General features: G+C 33.0%; 1 protein-coding gene across 1 annotated transcript in view; it reads left to right on the top strand.

Annotated features, from left to right (window-relative positions):
- LOC138709471 (hemolymph lipopolysaccharide-binding protein-like) overlaps positions 1-17,495 on the top strand; it is a 59,967-nt gene that overhangs the window by 31,316 nt on the left and 11,156 nt on the right. The window lies entirely within an intron of this gene.

Below are 17,495 nucleotides of genomic sequence, written 5' to 3'. Positions count from 1 at the left end.
AAAATTTACAATTTATTACATTAAGTACCCAATAAAATTTGAAATTAAAACTCGTTTTAGGAGCAAAAAGTATCAATATACTACATTTTGCAAATTTTAATAAAGCAGTGTTCGAGAACTTAGGACGAAACTTACTTGAGAAATTCTCTTCAGTTTTCCTCTTCGGAGTTCAGCATCTGTAGTGCAGATCCTTTGGAAGTTACCAGGCTGTCTCAGGTTCTGGGATCCATATTCTGGAAAAGATCCGATCATAAAAGCGTTACTAAAATATTCATTTTGTATCTGATAATATATTGCTAGAACAAAGATATTGTAGAAGATTATAAAGGAATTTTAGGAGATTATAAAGGAATTTTAGAAGATTATAAAGGAATTTTAGAAGATTATAAAGGAATTTTAGAAGATTATAAAGGAATTTTAGGAGATTATAGAGGAATTTTAGGAGATTATAGAGGAATTTTAGGAGATTATAAAGGAATTTTAGGAGATTATAAAGGAATTTTAGGAGATTATAAAGGAATTTTAGGAGATTATAAAGGAATTTTAGAAGATTATAAAGGAATTTTAGAAGATTATAAAGGAATTTTAGAAGATTATAAAGGAATTTTAGAAGATTATAAAGGAATTTTAGAAGATTATAAAGGAATTTTAGAAGATTATAAAGGAATTTTAGAAGATTATAAAGAATTGTAGAAGATTGTAAAGAATTGAAGATTGCAAACATTGTAAAAAAAATTGTAAAAATTGTAATTTTAATGTAAAATTTTGGCTTGTTCCACATCTTAAAGCTTCATTGCTACTGTAAGATCTATGGAATATAATAAATGAAATGAAATGAAAAAATATAAATCACTAGCACCCTCAAAGGAAGAGTAGCTCATATACTCGTGCTCAGGACATTCCACAAAATTAAGACTTATTAATTAAAGTAAAAAAGATGAAAAGAAAAAACATTACGATAACTGAAACTATTTCATAAGCAATGCCATGTTTGACTACTAGGCTAACATCTTACCTCGGCCATTTTATGCGTTCAGTCTGCAGGCATCTTGAGGCACATTCTGTATATATTTGCCGTCAGGGTTTATGAACTGAAGTTTAATGTCAATTTCAGATAAAATTTCTGACCACGTATCTTGTGCTAGTATTTGTTAATCTGTATCAAATTAAGTTTGAACACTTGTTAATTGAATAGGGAAAAATTTAACAACTTTACCTTTAATCGAATTTATTTTACCTACAAAAAATTATGTTAAGGTTCCAATCGCTTTAAGTCAACATAGGAATGTTTTAGTAAATGTAACACCAAATTGGCTTTTCCTGATATAATTTTAAGCTAAAAACAGATGTCACAATTATCTTTCTCCGTTGAACGTTAAGCCTAATATTTCGTGTAGATACGAAATAGGATCGACACAATTGAAGGTTGTAAATATTACGATTTTCAGAAACTAAATCCTATGAATTAAGATTGAAATTAATAAAAGGCTAAGCATATTAGGAGTCCGTGTATAATTTATATAGAAAAGTTAGGAAATACGAGATTTCTCTAACATTTATCTTCGCAGTAAGTGAAGTGTTCCCAAATAAACTAGCCACCATTAAAATTGAAGTTTTTAAAAATTGTAATTGTAATCTTGTAAAATTTTGCCTTGTTCCACATCAAAGCTTCATTGCTAATTTAATGATTTATGGAATACAATAAATGAAATGAAAGTGCAGTAACAGCCATTCTTATTAATGTACCGAAAAGATTTTGAATGTTCTTGTGACCATTTCGGCAATTCGAAAGAAAACGTTTGTCAATATGGATCAGCAACAGGTTTGGTTCGTTCAAGCTTTTGGTATGCCTACCAAAAACGTTTATGCAAGGCATATCAAAAATCATTACTAGAACTTCTTATAGACCTATATTCTTTAACGATCTTTAATGGCCTGCTGATCCGGAGCTGCGCTCGGGCTTGGATTGGATCCCCGTTTGGTGCGATTGGTTTCTTCCGAGGTTTTCCCCAGCCATGGGACTGATGCCGAGAGGTCTGTGGCGAGTCCTCTGCCTCCATCTCCGTTTGGTCGGATTACCTGGTTGAGTTTTTTTCGAGGTTTTCCACAACCATAAGGCAAATGCCAGGTAATCTGTTGGCGAATCCTCGGCCTCACTTCATCTCGCCAAAAAATTGTAAAATAATCGAAATTTAAATTTAAAAAGAACTGTAAAAATTGCAATTGTAATCTTGTAAAATTTTACTTGTTCCACATCTTAAAGCTTCATTGCTAATTTAAGATCTATTGAATATAATAAATGAAATAAAAAAAGTCAAAACCGATTAATAGAAATTAACAATGACTTGGTTCTAAATATGTCACATTCAATGTCATACTTCAATTCGTTTAAAATGTCCTCCACCAAGTGTTAAGTGGATTAATTGCAGTGTGTAATAAAACTGAAAAAAGATCACCCATCAACCCAGGAACTACAAGCTATAAAATACAACTACAATTAATATTACAACCAGAACTATAACAGATAACAGAATAAGTTATTAGTCCCTCTAAAAGTGTGTTCTGTGATGAAGTATGAACATCAAATGTGATTCAGTATTTAGCCACAAGCATTTCCAGTGGAAAGAAAAATAACATCCAATATAAACTCGGCAACACTCAAATACGTCTCGTTCAATGGAACAGTTAAAAAATTTACAACAGCAATCTCGAACTTTATTCCAGATATTAATACTGAAATTATTTATTACAAAATTCTTATTATGCTAAATTTCATTGCTACGTAGAACAATATTTTAAGTTTATTACAGTTCTCATTGCACATTCATCGAATGAGAATTATGTTAGAGACACGACATTAACTTCGCAATTCCGTAGTAAATTCTAATTTTATGATATCAAGCTTACTGTGAAATATTAAAATTTAATGGAAATTATTAATGTAAAAGAACTTATATATTTGAAACGTGTGTGTGAAATTTAGAGCGGTTACAATAAAAAGCTCATCTTTATGGTAGAATTTACGACAACTTCAATTTAAGATTTACTCTTTAGCAGTGATTTTGAAAACTGGCTGGTTGTCTAGTTCTGTGTATAATGTAATGAAGTGGATTAAAATTTACGAAATTTATATACCGTACTCAAAAACGTTTACTAAGAACGGATTTTATTCGCACCACCAAATAATTACAAGTATTTAGATTTCGGTTTTTCAGATTTGCGCTTTCAGAGTTTTATTACTCCAAGAAACTTAAAAATTTGTATGCATTTGTAACCTCCATTCTATTCATTCGAGAAAAAATATTCCTGAAATTTTTCTTTCAATTCAATTTATCATTAAAATCTAAACCCTGAATTACTAAAATACTAGCTTTTTAATTATTGAAGTTATATACAAAAAATAAAACCGAAAGAATGAACATCTACGTCCTAATTCCACGCTAATATTCTGCATTTTACGTTATCACAAAAATTAATTTCAACTTTTAAAATCAGACGGATTTTGTATGTAAAGTTTTAAAGCGCACACAAATACCCAGACGGCAAATATATCTCATTCCGAAGTTCCCTATATCACTCGCCAACTGGCTCTTCGTAGCTGCTACACGCTACAGAACTGAACCCCACGACTTGAAGATCGGAAATGAAAGAACAGCTTGGAAGACAAGAACTACCTGGCCAACATTCTCGTTCCGTTGTTCAATTTGTATTATGTCACGTGATCTCCCACCAATCCTGTCGCTCCACGTGTTTATATAAATTATTTTAATTGTCTTATTTAATGTTTAATCGTAAATTAAACGTATTAATTACCTCACATTACAAATAATAAATAAACGTATTAATTATCTCATATTACAAATAATAAATAAATATCTGATATACAGATTTATGTTAATCTTCATAAATTAATAAAATATTGGAACTAAACTTCCGACAGCAACGCACTCTGCAATTTCTATGTATTACAGGGTGTACTACTCGTTACTCCTTCAGTAAATTCTTAATGCCATATTGCTGTCATTTATAAATTGCATTTCTTTTAGCTGAATTGTTTTATAGAGAAATTTTAGTTCCTATCAATTAATCTCTGTCTGTAATAGTTTCACATACATATATCAACAACATAAAAATTAGAATGATGATAATCTATTTTAAAAACAATATTTATTTAATTATCTACAGGAAACTCCCTAGAGGTTTGATTTATCTAGAGAAAATTAATTCACTATTACACAATTAGAAGAAAGTATATAAAGATCAGAAGAAATAAATACTCCAATACAATAAAACATTAATTGATTTACTAATATACTAAACTATCTTGAAAATGTATTGTTGTACCATCTCATCATTACAAATATTCCGCTAGATGACAGTAGTGTGTTATGATGAGCTGTTTTCTTGCTACCAGTTGTGCCAACTATACAATCTCCATTAAACTCTATGGACGATTACCAGTCAAGAAAGCTTTGTTGATTCAGTTTCATTTTTATTAAAACAGTAGCATTCCACTTAAATTATTAGTATATAAACAATCTCTGATATGTGACTATCCATAATATCATACTAGTTAAAACATAACTTAAATAATATAAACAAGATAAATGATAGAAAAGTTATATTAAAGATGATAAAATAAACATGAATCATTTTAAAAGATGCAGTTATTGAAAGTACATTGTTGGCAAACAAACAAATGTTATGGAGGTGATAAAAATTGTAGGTTAAGCAGCCATTATTGGTTGAAACACGCCGTTCCGTACCGTTTTATTGGTCAAAAGTAGTATGACGTAGTAAAAGTGTAATAGTCATTATAAAATAATGTATTTATATGTGTAAACTGTAAAGACAAGTAGAGAATGATTCAGGATTGGGAACCAAACACGCCTGATAATCCTCGAATGTAATCATGAATGAAAACATAAGCCTGCCTACATAATACATTAATTTATTTATTATTCTGATGTGATGATTTGTAATTACATTTTATATGGGATAAATTAATAGGGACCAATGGCGAGCTTATGTGAGAGCTACAATGAACCTCCGGATTCCTTAAAAGCCAGTAAGTAAGTAAACTAATACAAGTTCCTTACTGCCTTTTCATGGTCTGGGCAGCATTGTCATGATTTGAGCAAGCGAAAACGTCCTTGAAGCGTCTATGTAGTAGACGCATTCTGTAGATCAAACTTCAGTGATGTATAAGTACTGCATGTCCAGTCAAATAAGTCCACTAGTCAAAATGCCCAATATGCAGAAATGCCAGAAGTCAAAATGTTCAATATATAAATGTCCATAAATCAAAATGTGCATACAATATACAGAAATGTCTACAAATCAAAATATGAAATATGTGCTACGCACGATTATTCAACATTCTTCTAGGAGAGCTATATCACCAAGATTCACACTTCCTATGTGGAGATCCTATGAAATAGCATTACAAGGCAGTTACAGAACCAATAATGTAGTGGAAGGTTTCTAATCTAAATTAAAAAAAAATATTTTCTGGATATTATGTCAGTGTTTGGAGATTTATACAAAACATAAAACAATAATTGCATGAGACAGGGAATGCCATTTAATCCAAGTTCACAATGGTCTCTTAAACGTAAAATACTCCGTAAACAACAAGTATAGGACTGTTACTACACAACTGACGTGATTGTACATCAATACAATAAATAGGTAGATAGCTACTTTATTGCTTAGACATAAATATATTATGCATAGCAACGTTAATATAAACAAGATCATATAAAAGTATTTGCCAAGTTAAAATAATTGTTAATGCTATACAAATTACGTTCATACAATTTTCTTTTAATTAAAGATTTGAATAAATCGTAATTTAAATTTTTAGTTAAACTTGGTAACCTATTATACAATTTCAGAGACATATAATAATAGTAATATGCGTTACAAGAGCGGTATGTTGAAGTTTTCATGTTCGAGGAAAAGTTTGAAAAAGCGAAACGTAGTTGAGCTTTCTTAATTTCCGAGAACTTAAAGAAAACATACCGCTCGTGTATCGCACATTATTTTGTGTGAAGATCCTTTATTACATACCTGAAAGAGGAATTTCTAATTAGTTGCAATGAAATCTCCATTTTTGTTTCTGTTCAATGACGGCAAATTTGCAAAACAAAAATATCTATCTTCAACATTGTTGCTTTAAAATGTTTTCTGTGCTTACTATACTCCAGAAGGCCATGATATACGTCTGTCTTTTTTTCCCCAGTCTATAAATGCGAACTTAAAACAAACGGTAAGGTTATGTAATGATTTATTTTTCATTTTAATATTTTAACAATATTATATTATATTAGATCCACATCTCTTTCGTTCAAAGTAGCCGCCATGATGAGTCTGGAATCTTGTTGATTTTTTTCACGGCTTCCTTAATGTTACTTGCATCACGAATGCAGTAACTTTAGTGGAGTTGTAGAGTTTACTTAATTTTTGCAAATATTTAAAAACAATAATTAACAGTGCAATTTAGGCGAAATTGCAGTGGTAAGTTTCCAATTTATAATTATTACTATGTTGAACGTCTCTAAAAATAATATGTTAAAAGCCTAAAGCAGTAAAATCAATATGTTACTTAAGCGGTAAGAAGAGGGAAATTGTTATGTGTGTTAGGTTGGGAATACTGAATGTGGAATTTTAGACTTTCCGCGGATTGGATTTGTGCGGAAACCAAGCAAATACGCACGATCTCGCACAAAAATTATTTTGTGTAGGCTTGTATCTGCAAAAATCAAGTCTTATATGGTTGAAACTTCTCGTATGGTGTTCGTGAAAATTCAAGTTCAATGGGGAATTAGTGATATTCAATTAAATATATAACAAACACTGCAATACATATTGCGATGGAAGAGTGAAAATTTGACATGATTGAAATAAAGGTTTACAATGTCCTTTGGTCCAACACCACAAATAATTCTCACTGCTTTCTTCTGTAATTTAAAAATATTAAAAGATGACCTGCGATTCCCCCATAATAAAACACCATATTGAAGATGACTATGAATATATGAAAAATATATAGTTAATAGCACTTTTGTATCCACAGTTATAGACAAACATCTTAACATAAATATTCCTTCAGATATCTTACCCGACATCATAATTATTGATATGGCTATTCCAGCCCAAACCGCCTTGAATATAAATACCCAAAAACTTGATGTTATTATGAAAAGCATCACTTTTTCTATCTAAGCTAAATTTAAAATCTGTAACTTTACTTTCATTAATACATAAATAATTAGAAGAACACCATGACTTAATTAAGATGTCAATAAAAATTTAGGGACAACAGCAATGTGAAACAATATCTGAGGGCACTCTCATATCATGTGCAGCTGCATGCTGACCCCAATCAAGAAGAAAATTAGAAAATAAAATACGTAACAGAATATTGTAAATTAGTTTACATTATTTTCATCGTTTTATTTTCAGTTTAATACATACTTTTTTTACTCCTTTAACAATATATACATTTTTTTATAATAAAATACAAATAAATAAATTGAATAATTAAAGGAAGAAAATTTCATCTAAATAAGAGGACTCGGGGAAGGATGCAAGAATACTTGTAGCATTACCGCACTGAATGGCGATACCGATGCGTTGACGTAGATATTGACTGCTTCGAGGGTCCCCAGAAAGCTGCACTAAACTTCTGCCTATGGTGGAGATGAGAGCTTTGGCTTCACTACACCATGATCCAAACGTTTCAACCGCAAAAGGGACAAAAATATAATTATCTGCAAGATGTTTATATTTATGGTGTTACTGACAGCGGCACTTTCTACTGGAGATCCTGGTGTCTTAGAGGTTGAAGACAGATGAGAAGGGTCCAGTGTATCCACACATGTGCAATCCCAAATTAAGGATTTGCCTACACGCCACGGGACTAGAGTCAGACCGTCGGGTCTCTTGCCGTCTGAACGGCTGATCCCGGAAGGTTCTAAGATGGATGGAATAATACATATTATTCTTGACTTTCATAATACTGTACATATAACAATTCGGAACATTTAAAGTAATGATCATTTAATAACTGTGGACATAATTTATATTGGACATTTAATGACTGGGGACATTTCTGATACTGAACATTAATGATGATGAACATTTTTGCAGTGGACATTTCGCAGTGGACTAATTGACTTTTAATCAATAAATCAACGTCATATTTCATTGATTAAAAATAAATAAATTTGTAATCAGAACTTACAATAAGATCTCTCAAATTTTACTATATACGCTAATCTTTAGACATCCTGCAGCTCGGTTAAAAGCGCTTCTAGGAAGTCCAATTTTTTTTTGCGAAACTTCGTCACCATAATGCAACTTTTGCGAACTCTTAAATTTTTTATTTCGGAAAAAAAAAATTCGGCCTTTTTCGATACGCTCTATTATATGTATTGCATAATTGAATAAACAAATAAATAAGTAAATCAATAAATAAGTATAAAAATTATCAAATAACTAAATATATAAAACAAATTAAACAAACAAATAAGCGAAAATAAATAAACAAACAAATATATAAGTAAATAGGCAAGTAAATGTAAATAGATTAATAGGTAAATAAGTAAATATACAAACAGGTAAATGGTTAAATATTCATTTATTAATTTAGTGTTCTGTCCAAGGGCAGGTCTTTCACTGCAAATCCAGCTTTCTTCAGTCTTTCCTATTTTCCGGCTTCCTCTTCGTTTCCTCATATGATCCATATACCTTAATGTCATGGTTAAATAAATAATAGATAAATAAAATAAATATTTCGAAGCTCCATATCGTCTCAACAACAGTGAAATATTATTGTATCCATTGTATTTGTTACCAGGGCTATTCTCATTGCCTTTTGTTGCGATGGGGTCGTTGCGTAGTTACGAGACATTGAGTACTTTTTCATCTATGACACGGTGTAAGAAAACAAATAGCCTATCTCACACAGAAATGAGTAGGTAAGTGTTTATGGTAACAAATACAAAAAAAAAAATACCACAGAGAGTTGATTCATTCTCCCCCTAATCATTAAATCTTGGGGGCGAGTGGAATAGATGCTAATATTCACTCACCCCACAATCTTGGGCTCTGAACTACGTGTTGTTTACATCAAATGCTCACTGTGTTCCGCTGTTGTAAGAGCAAGCGACTACAGTTGCGTGTATGCTATTACAATATACGTACATTTTTTGTATCTTATAATTAAACATTGAAAGTCAATTGCTTATCAGCATTTAAAAATTATTTTCAATCAATCAAACTCCTGTATCTCCTCATGAGGAGCATAGGGCATTCACAAAGTGCCTCCATCGGACCCTATTTGTAGCCAACTTCTTCACTTCGCTCCATGTTTTCCCCTTCCTAGCAATTTCCTCCAAAACTGTTCTCTTCCATGTATTTTTTGGCCTTCCTCTTGTTTTACTACCCTGGGGGTTCCAATCCAAAGCCATTCTTTCTACTGCTCCATCTTCTTTCCTGATCCAATTCCACTTTCGTCTTTTGATTTCTATTGTGATTTCTTTCTGATTTGTTATCTTCCATAGTTCTGAGTTTGTGATTATATCTGGCCATCTAACGTTTAAGATTCTTCGTAAACATCTATTAACAAATGTTTGCAGTTTATTTTGTATAATTTTTCTTGTTTTCCATGTCTCACAGCTATACAATAAGACTGATTTGACATTACTGTTCAAGATTTTAATTTTTGTAGATCTAGATATAATATAAGATTTCCATATTGGGTACAACTGGATAAATGCACTATTTGCATTTTTTATTCGGTTCTTTACATCCTCAAAGGCTCCACCATCCTTATCAATTTACTTACTTACAAATGGCTTTTAAGGAACCCGAAGGTTCATTGCCGCCCTCACATAAGCCCGCCATTGGTCCCTATCCTGAGCAAGATTAATCCAGTCTCTATCATCATATCCCATCTCCCTCAAATCCATTTTAATATTACCTTCCCATCTACGTCTCGGCCTCCCTAAAGGTCTTTTTCCCTCCGGCCTCCCAACTAACACTCTATATGCATTTCTGGATTCGCCCCTACGTGCTACATGCTCTGCCCACCTCAAACGTCTGGATTTAATGTTCCTAATTATGTCAGGTGAAGAATACAATGCGTGCAGTTCTGTGTTGTGTAACTTTCTCCATTCTCCTGTAACTTCATCCCTCTTAGCCCCAAATATTTTCCTAAGCACCTTATTCTCAAACACTCTTAACCTATGTTCCTCTCTCAAAGTGGGGGTCCAAGTCTCACAACCATACAGAACAACTGGTAATATAACTGTTTTATAAATTCTAACTTTCAGACTTTTTGACAGCAGACTGGATGATAAAAGCTTCTCAACCGAATAATAACAGGCATTTCCCATATTTATTCTGTGTTTAATTTCCTCCCGAGTATCATTTATATTTGTTACTGTTCTTCCAAGATACTTGAACTTCTCCACCTCTTCAAAAGATAAATTTCCAATTTTTATATTTCCGTTTCGTACAATCTGCATGAACGAACTCAGAATTTAAATTTATACTGCATTACTTATGTTTCAAATAAATTAACTCGAACAAAAATTACATTTACAAAAAATATCATTCTTATCAATTAAGTCAAACACATTTTCCCCACGTTCTGAATTCAATCACCTTATTATCAGCTGTTCTTTGTTGGATTTTTGTTTCGGCATTCTGATACAACCTCACGTGATTGAAGCAGGTCTACTATTGAGGAGTGTCGAATGTTCACTCTATCTTATCCTTAAACAATGTGTATAGAAATTATTTACTACCCTGATACCAATACTTTTCTTCCGCCCTACTGTTCACATATACATCAGAGAACTGGAGGTCAGATATCTTTGAATGCCAGTGTAGTACACCTCCACCCGCTCCCTCTTTCTATACTACAGACCAGAACAGTCTGTGTTAATTTAACATAGTGAAGCAGGATATCCATTCTCTGGCTCTTTTTATGATCATTTACTCCACTACGAGATCATAAATTTATCAGGAGTAATCTTACAATTAGGTATACGATGTCGGAATATAACTGGAACAGGGTCTTTCTAGTGTGCACTCGTACACAGTATGTGCAGTAATAGAAATACACCAATACTGTAATGAAAGTAATTGTCTAATATTAATTAAAATTTACATTGTATAAGTTACTTGATATAATTACAAAGTAAAAGTAATATAAAAATTATAGTAGAATTATGTAGAAAATAAAAATATATAAAAATTATCTTGTAAAAGTCACAGTATCTTATACTTATGTGTGTCTTATGTTTCTTTCTTGTTGCGGAGTTATAATAATAATAATAATAATAATAATAATAATAATAATAATAGGAAAGATTGGAGAAAGCTGGGTTTGCAGTGAAAGACCTGCCCTTGAGCAAAACACTAAATGAATAATAATACTTACTTACTTTACTACAAATGGCTTTTAAGGAACCCGAAGGTTCATTGCCGCCCTCACATAAGCCCGCCATCGGTCCCTATCCTGTGCAAGATTAATCCAGTCTCTATCATCATACCCCACCTCCCTCAAATCCATTTTAATATTATCCTCCCATCTACGTCTCGGCCTCCCTAAAGGTCTTTTTCCCTCCGGTCTCCCAACTAACACTCTATATGCATTTCTGGATTCGCCCATACGTGTTACATGCCCTGCCCATCTCAAACGTCTGGATTTTAAGTTCCTAATTATGTTAGGTGAAGAATACAATGCGTGCAGTTGTGTTGTGTAACTTTCTCCATTCTCCTGTAACTTCATCCCTCTTAGCCCCAAATATTTTCCTAAGCACCTTATTCTCAAACACCCTTAACCTATGTTCCTCTCTCAGAGTGAGAGTCCAAGTTTCACAACCATAAAGAACAACCGGTAATATAACTGTTTTATAAATTCTAACTTTCATATTTTTGGACAGCAGACTGGATGATAAGAGCTTCTCAACCGAATAATAATAATAATAATAATAATACTAATAATGTCGTTCCGGTAATTTCGGAACCGATTTGTATAGTAAAAAAAAATTCTTAAAGAAACCTTTGAGTCTGTAATACCATAGAAACAAGATTACAATTTACTACTCTCATCTAACTTACAAGAGTAAAAACTTTTTCCATCATTGATTGCTTAAAGACACTGCGACACTAGTGGTTCCGTTGTATATGTGAATGACAGATATATACCATGATTTTGTAAAGCTTCATTGCTGCAGTGTAAGCCTTCGAGTCCCTCCTCTATAAAAGAAAAAAAAACAACAAACAACACAATGCTTCATTCAGTTTCATTCCAACTTTCTTCATATTGAAGTGGTTCACCGAGATACTCACAGAGGGCACGTTCTTCCAGCTGCGCTACTTCTAGGCATAGATGGCAGCACTATCGTAGTAGACAATAGGTTGCTAGATTATTATGTCAAATGACGGTGAACCTCTGATCCTTAGGACTGGGAAGGAAGGGTATTACCACAGTCTACTATATACAGTCACGAAGCTTGAGTTTTGAGGGTGCTAGAAACAATAGACAGTGACGGTACTATTTTGCATTGCCTGTAATGAGGCGATATTAGCGATCCAAGTGGTGAGCAACTACCTAATGTTTGCATATTTACTACGTATTGAGCTTCGCGACTGTATATACTAGACTGTGGTATTATCTTCGAATATTAACACTAAGGTTGAACTCTCTCCACGAGGGACTTTCAGCCGTGTGTCCCATGTCGGTGTTTTCCGGCACGCTAAAGACTTCCAATCCTAAATTAGAGCCTCTGGACCAGTGGCGGCTGATTGACTGAGGCAAGTGAGGCCGGGCCTCAGTCACTTGGCTTAACTGAAATCAAATTTTGTGTTTTTATATAATGCATTTGTTATTTGAATGAAGCATATTTCGCTGTAGAAGGGTTTGAAAACTTTGTGATGTATATAGACCTGTTTTGCTGTAAAATTTGCTCCTGTGGGCAGGATCGCTCGTGCCGGGTCTCGCTTTTGATGTATATAGATCTGTTTTGCAGTAAAATTTGTTCCTGAGGCCAGGATAGTTCTTGCCGGGTCTGGTTTCTGCATTTCCTGTATTTTCGCGGGCTTTGAGCTTGCGCTTAAAACGTTGTAGCCGAGGCACAATTCGTCTGGCCTCGTGGCCTGGTCAGGTTTCACTCCTCACATCCATGGGCCGGCCTCAAGGGTAGAGTGGAGTGGGAATAGCAATGGTGACTCGTCTTCCTAAATAGGCCATAAATAACAAAAATTCCAGCTCTTCGGCAGGCAGAGATCCACACTATTCCCTCCTCTTATGTCTTAGTTTATGACTTAAGCGAGGGTGTTGTACTATTGTACTTCGTAGTACAGTAGTGAATCTGGGCCAATGTTGTTATGTATTTCGGGAAAATATAAACACAAACAAATGCGAGAAATAATGCTGGTGTATTTAATTCATTGTTAGAGTGTCCTTTTTTGAGAAGAAAGAATAGTGAAAGAAAGGAAGTTTTAAAGAAAGAGAGAGTGTATTGAGATACCTACGACATCGCTGACAATTTTTCTGACAGATAATCTTAAAACGCGAGTTTCTATTGCATCCTGGTATGGGCAACATAAATGGTTAAGTGGTAATGTGGTGCAAAATAAACTTCTCTGTTGGCCTTGCTGTCAAGGGAAACAAATAAAAAGAAAGAAAGGGAATTTTCAACACATAATATGGGTTGATTCATCACACTGAAACAATCACTGAAACTCACAGCATAACAGCTTATTTGGTGAGTGAAATTATTATTTTTCATGAATAATAATAATAATAATAATAATAATAATAATAATAATAATAATAATAATAAGAATAATAATAATAAGACTAATAATAATAATAATAATAATAATAATAATAATATACTAATAATAATATAATACAGTAATAATTCTATTAATAATATAATAACAGTAATAATTAATATCATAAATAAACATTTCCTATCGAAGGCACTTAAACTAGTTGCATCTGGCCTCACCGAGGATTTCGATCACCGGCCGCTACTGCTCTGGACCAAATTTCTCCTCTCTCGCGTCCTAGTATTACGTTAGTTGTATACTAGGTGGCGTTTGAGACGATGAGCTACTATTTGTCTCTCTGCCTCTGTCGGCCAATAAGTGTAAATAAATTCCTTGTAGGTAATGAATAAAGATCGTTTTCTTAGTCCAACAACATTGGAATGAGTATAAGTGTGCACGGGATATATATTACGTCACGTATCCTTCAGTAGACACCCTGCTCACAAACACAAGTAACGCGCACTACAGGGTCACTCTAAAAACAGACTCCCTACTCCTAAACAAGTACAATATACTTCAGTTTAGCAATGTTTATGATATTATGTACTACTATAGTCCCGTCGCTCTAATTTCCGGCAGCCAATCACATTGCAGGTCGGATACATTTAAACGTGTGCGTCTTGTGATTCGCTGATGAAGACGTTATGCATTTCCTAAGGCTCGATAAATACTTAATATAATCACCCGCCATTTTGGCTCTTTCGTTGGCGTTCGTAGAAAGCACACAAGGACGTTATTTGCTGAATTACAGTGCGTTTGATTTATTATCATAGGAGATACGACATGATAATGTTTAACGGTGTGGCAATTAGATTCCTCGTCTGATAGCTCGGCAATGAAAGAACAAAAATGACGAACGATACTACCTACCTAGACTTCATAGAGCCTTCACTTCCTAAGGCGTAAGAAAGAGGAGGAGTCACGCCGGGAATAACAGCGTCGCTACTATAGTTGAAATAAACAAGTGCGAAAGTACAGGATTTAGTAGAGGAATTCCGAAGAGAGTATGTCTGTGTATATCTGCGTGTTATATCTAAGTAGGTTGAACAATGACTTTCTACTAAATCGACGGAGCAGTGTATAGGCTATGGGAGCAAGAGTCGCTGAAAGGACACTACAAGACGAAATAATAATTCAAAATTAGTAGAACCTAAATGTTTCACATCTGCTGGTCTAAAGCATAGCATTAATTTTGGCCCTTTAGCTAAATTACACCCAGAACTTCTAACATGTAACCCACTAACATATGACAATAAAATTAGAAACGTGTTAATGTCTTCAATTTTATTAAATAAATATGTAGCCTATGTGTATGAATTAATCAGCTTATATTATATTTGTATTCTATAATTTTGGAATATATATTTTTCCATTAATTGTCCTACTTTATTATATAATTTCATTGTAGCTGTAATTTTAATTTTAGTTCCTATTTTATTTTATTTTATTTTATATATTCCTTTTATATTAATAAATATCTGAACTGCGACCGAACACGAGCGCTGCTCATTCGGTCCTCAAATTTTGTTAATATTATTATATCTTCTTTTTTATATTGATTGTATTATTTTATTTCTATTTCTATTGTTGTAATTATATTCTGTATTTTGTATATTTAAATTTAAATAATAAATAAATAAATTATAATGTGTAAACAGAGAAAGGTTGGAATAGCTAAATAGAAGTTCTAGGGCTAAAGCAGACATTTATAATAGTACATTATGCAACGAGCCTATAATGAAGGTAATTAAGAAGTGAGTATGGATATTTATGAAACGAGCGCAAGCGAGTTTCATAATTTTCATACGAGCTTCTTAATTACCATTATAGGCGAGTTTCATACGACTTTTATGCTCGACCATATTTCTAACTTGATATTATTAATTTTCTTTGTATCTGACCTTGACCAATGTCCCGTATGTTGTGAGATGTTGGCAGACGCGAAAGTATTGATTTTTCCCGAGGAACAGATGTTCATATTGACCTTGGTAGGCCATAAGAACCTACAGAGATAACATTGAAATTAAATTAGACATTGAAAAACGAGATGACAAATTGAATTTATTTGAATATTATTTACAATTAACGCTAATTATTATAGTAACAGAACATAACCTTCTGCGACAGTATTGGATTTCCAGCCTCCATGACTTTTCGCTAATTCTCTTTCGATTGCATATTCGAAAATAATCGATACTTGCGGTTTTATAACGGTAGGAAGCTGACCTGTCATTGGCTGAACAGTTGTAACCTGAGTCGTCATTGGCTGAAAGACCTGACCTTTAATGAGTAGGTGTACTTTAATGACATGCATTAAAGGTCTGCTACCAGGTGTATAATTACTACATTTCGGCATGGTCGAGCATAAACAATCTATTAGGCGAATGACAACGACGATGAGTTCAGAACGCAAATGTAGCTTTGGTATTTCCCTGCAGTTCATTACACAAATTAGAGGGATCATCTCCAATGTCAAGTACTTTCATAAATTAATTTTAATTTGCTCGTTGCAGATGTATATAAGACAAACTTTTTTGTTCTGACGACTTCACAGTCTGACAGAATATAAGCTTAACTCATCTCCACGCCTTTTGTCACAACACAAACCCAGCTAAATCCAGCAGCATCCAAAGAATCGCTTCTGATATCGTTGAAGGTATGTCATTGCAGTGAAAATAGTTTTTAGGACGAATCGCTTCTGATATCGTTGAAGGTATGTCATTGCAGTGAAAGTAGTTTTTAGAAAATACACACCTAGAGACAATTCATCTAATAATAATAATAATAATAATAATAATAATAATAATAATAATAATAATAATAATAATAATAATAATAATAATGGTTTATTTAACCTGGCAGAATTAAGATCATAAGGCCTTCTCTAACACTCAACAAGGAGTAATATAAAAACACTACAAATTTACAAAGTACAGTACACACACACAAAACTTAAGTAGATAATCATAATATAATGTAAACAACAAGTCAGTAGAAATCAGACATAGATATAACATACAGAAATAAAGGAAAATGCATAATAAATTGATAATTGAAGTGGAATGCAACTGTTTTAATAAAAATTAAACTGAATCAACAAAGCCTTCTTGACTAGTAATCGTCCAGAGACTTCAATGAAGATTGTATAGTTGCCACAACTGGTACTAAGAAAACATTTAATAACACATTACTGCCATCTAGTATATTTGTAATGATGAGATGGTACAAAAATACATTTTAAGATACTTTAGTATCTTCGTAAGTCAATATTTTATTGTATTAGAGTACTTTATTTCTTCTAATCTTTATATACTTTCTTCTAATCGTGTAACATTCAATTAAATCCTACTCGAGTTTTGATTTTCTCTAGATAAATCAAAACTCCTAGTGAGATTACTGTTGATAATCATACTATAATATATGATAAAGACTATACTGTATACTATAATAAACGAGGCGCGTCCATAAAGTAACTTTCCCACTCGTCCCACAGCTAACAAACCACATGTTGCGCGAAGCGAGTGCGTGTACGTGATAGAGTAATGTCCTGGCATGGCGCATGCGCTAGCGGAACTTCCCGAGTGCTCTCAGTAGCTTAGTTGCATTGGTTGAAGATGGACGTTCCTATTCCAGCTCCC

Source organism: Periplaneta americana, chromosome 11 (genome assembly GCF_040183065.1).
Source record: "Periplaneta americana isolate PAMFEO1 chromosome 11, P.americana_PAMFEO1_priV1, whole genome shotgun sequence".
Lineage (NCBI taxonomy): Eukaryota > Metazoa > Arthropoda > Insecta > Blattodea > Blattidae > Periplaneta > Periplaneta americana.
The sequence above is the reverse complement of the archived record's forward strand: the minus strand, read 5'-3'. Positions and strand labels throughout refer to the sequence as shown.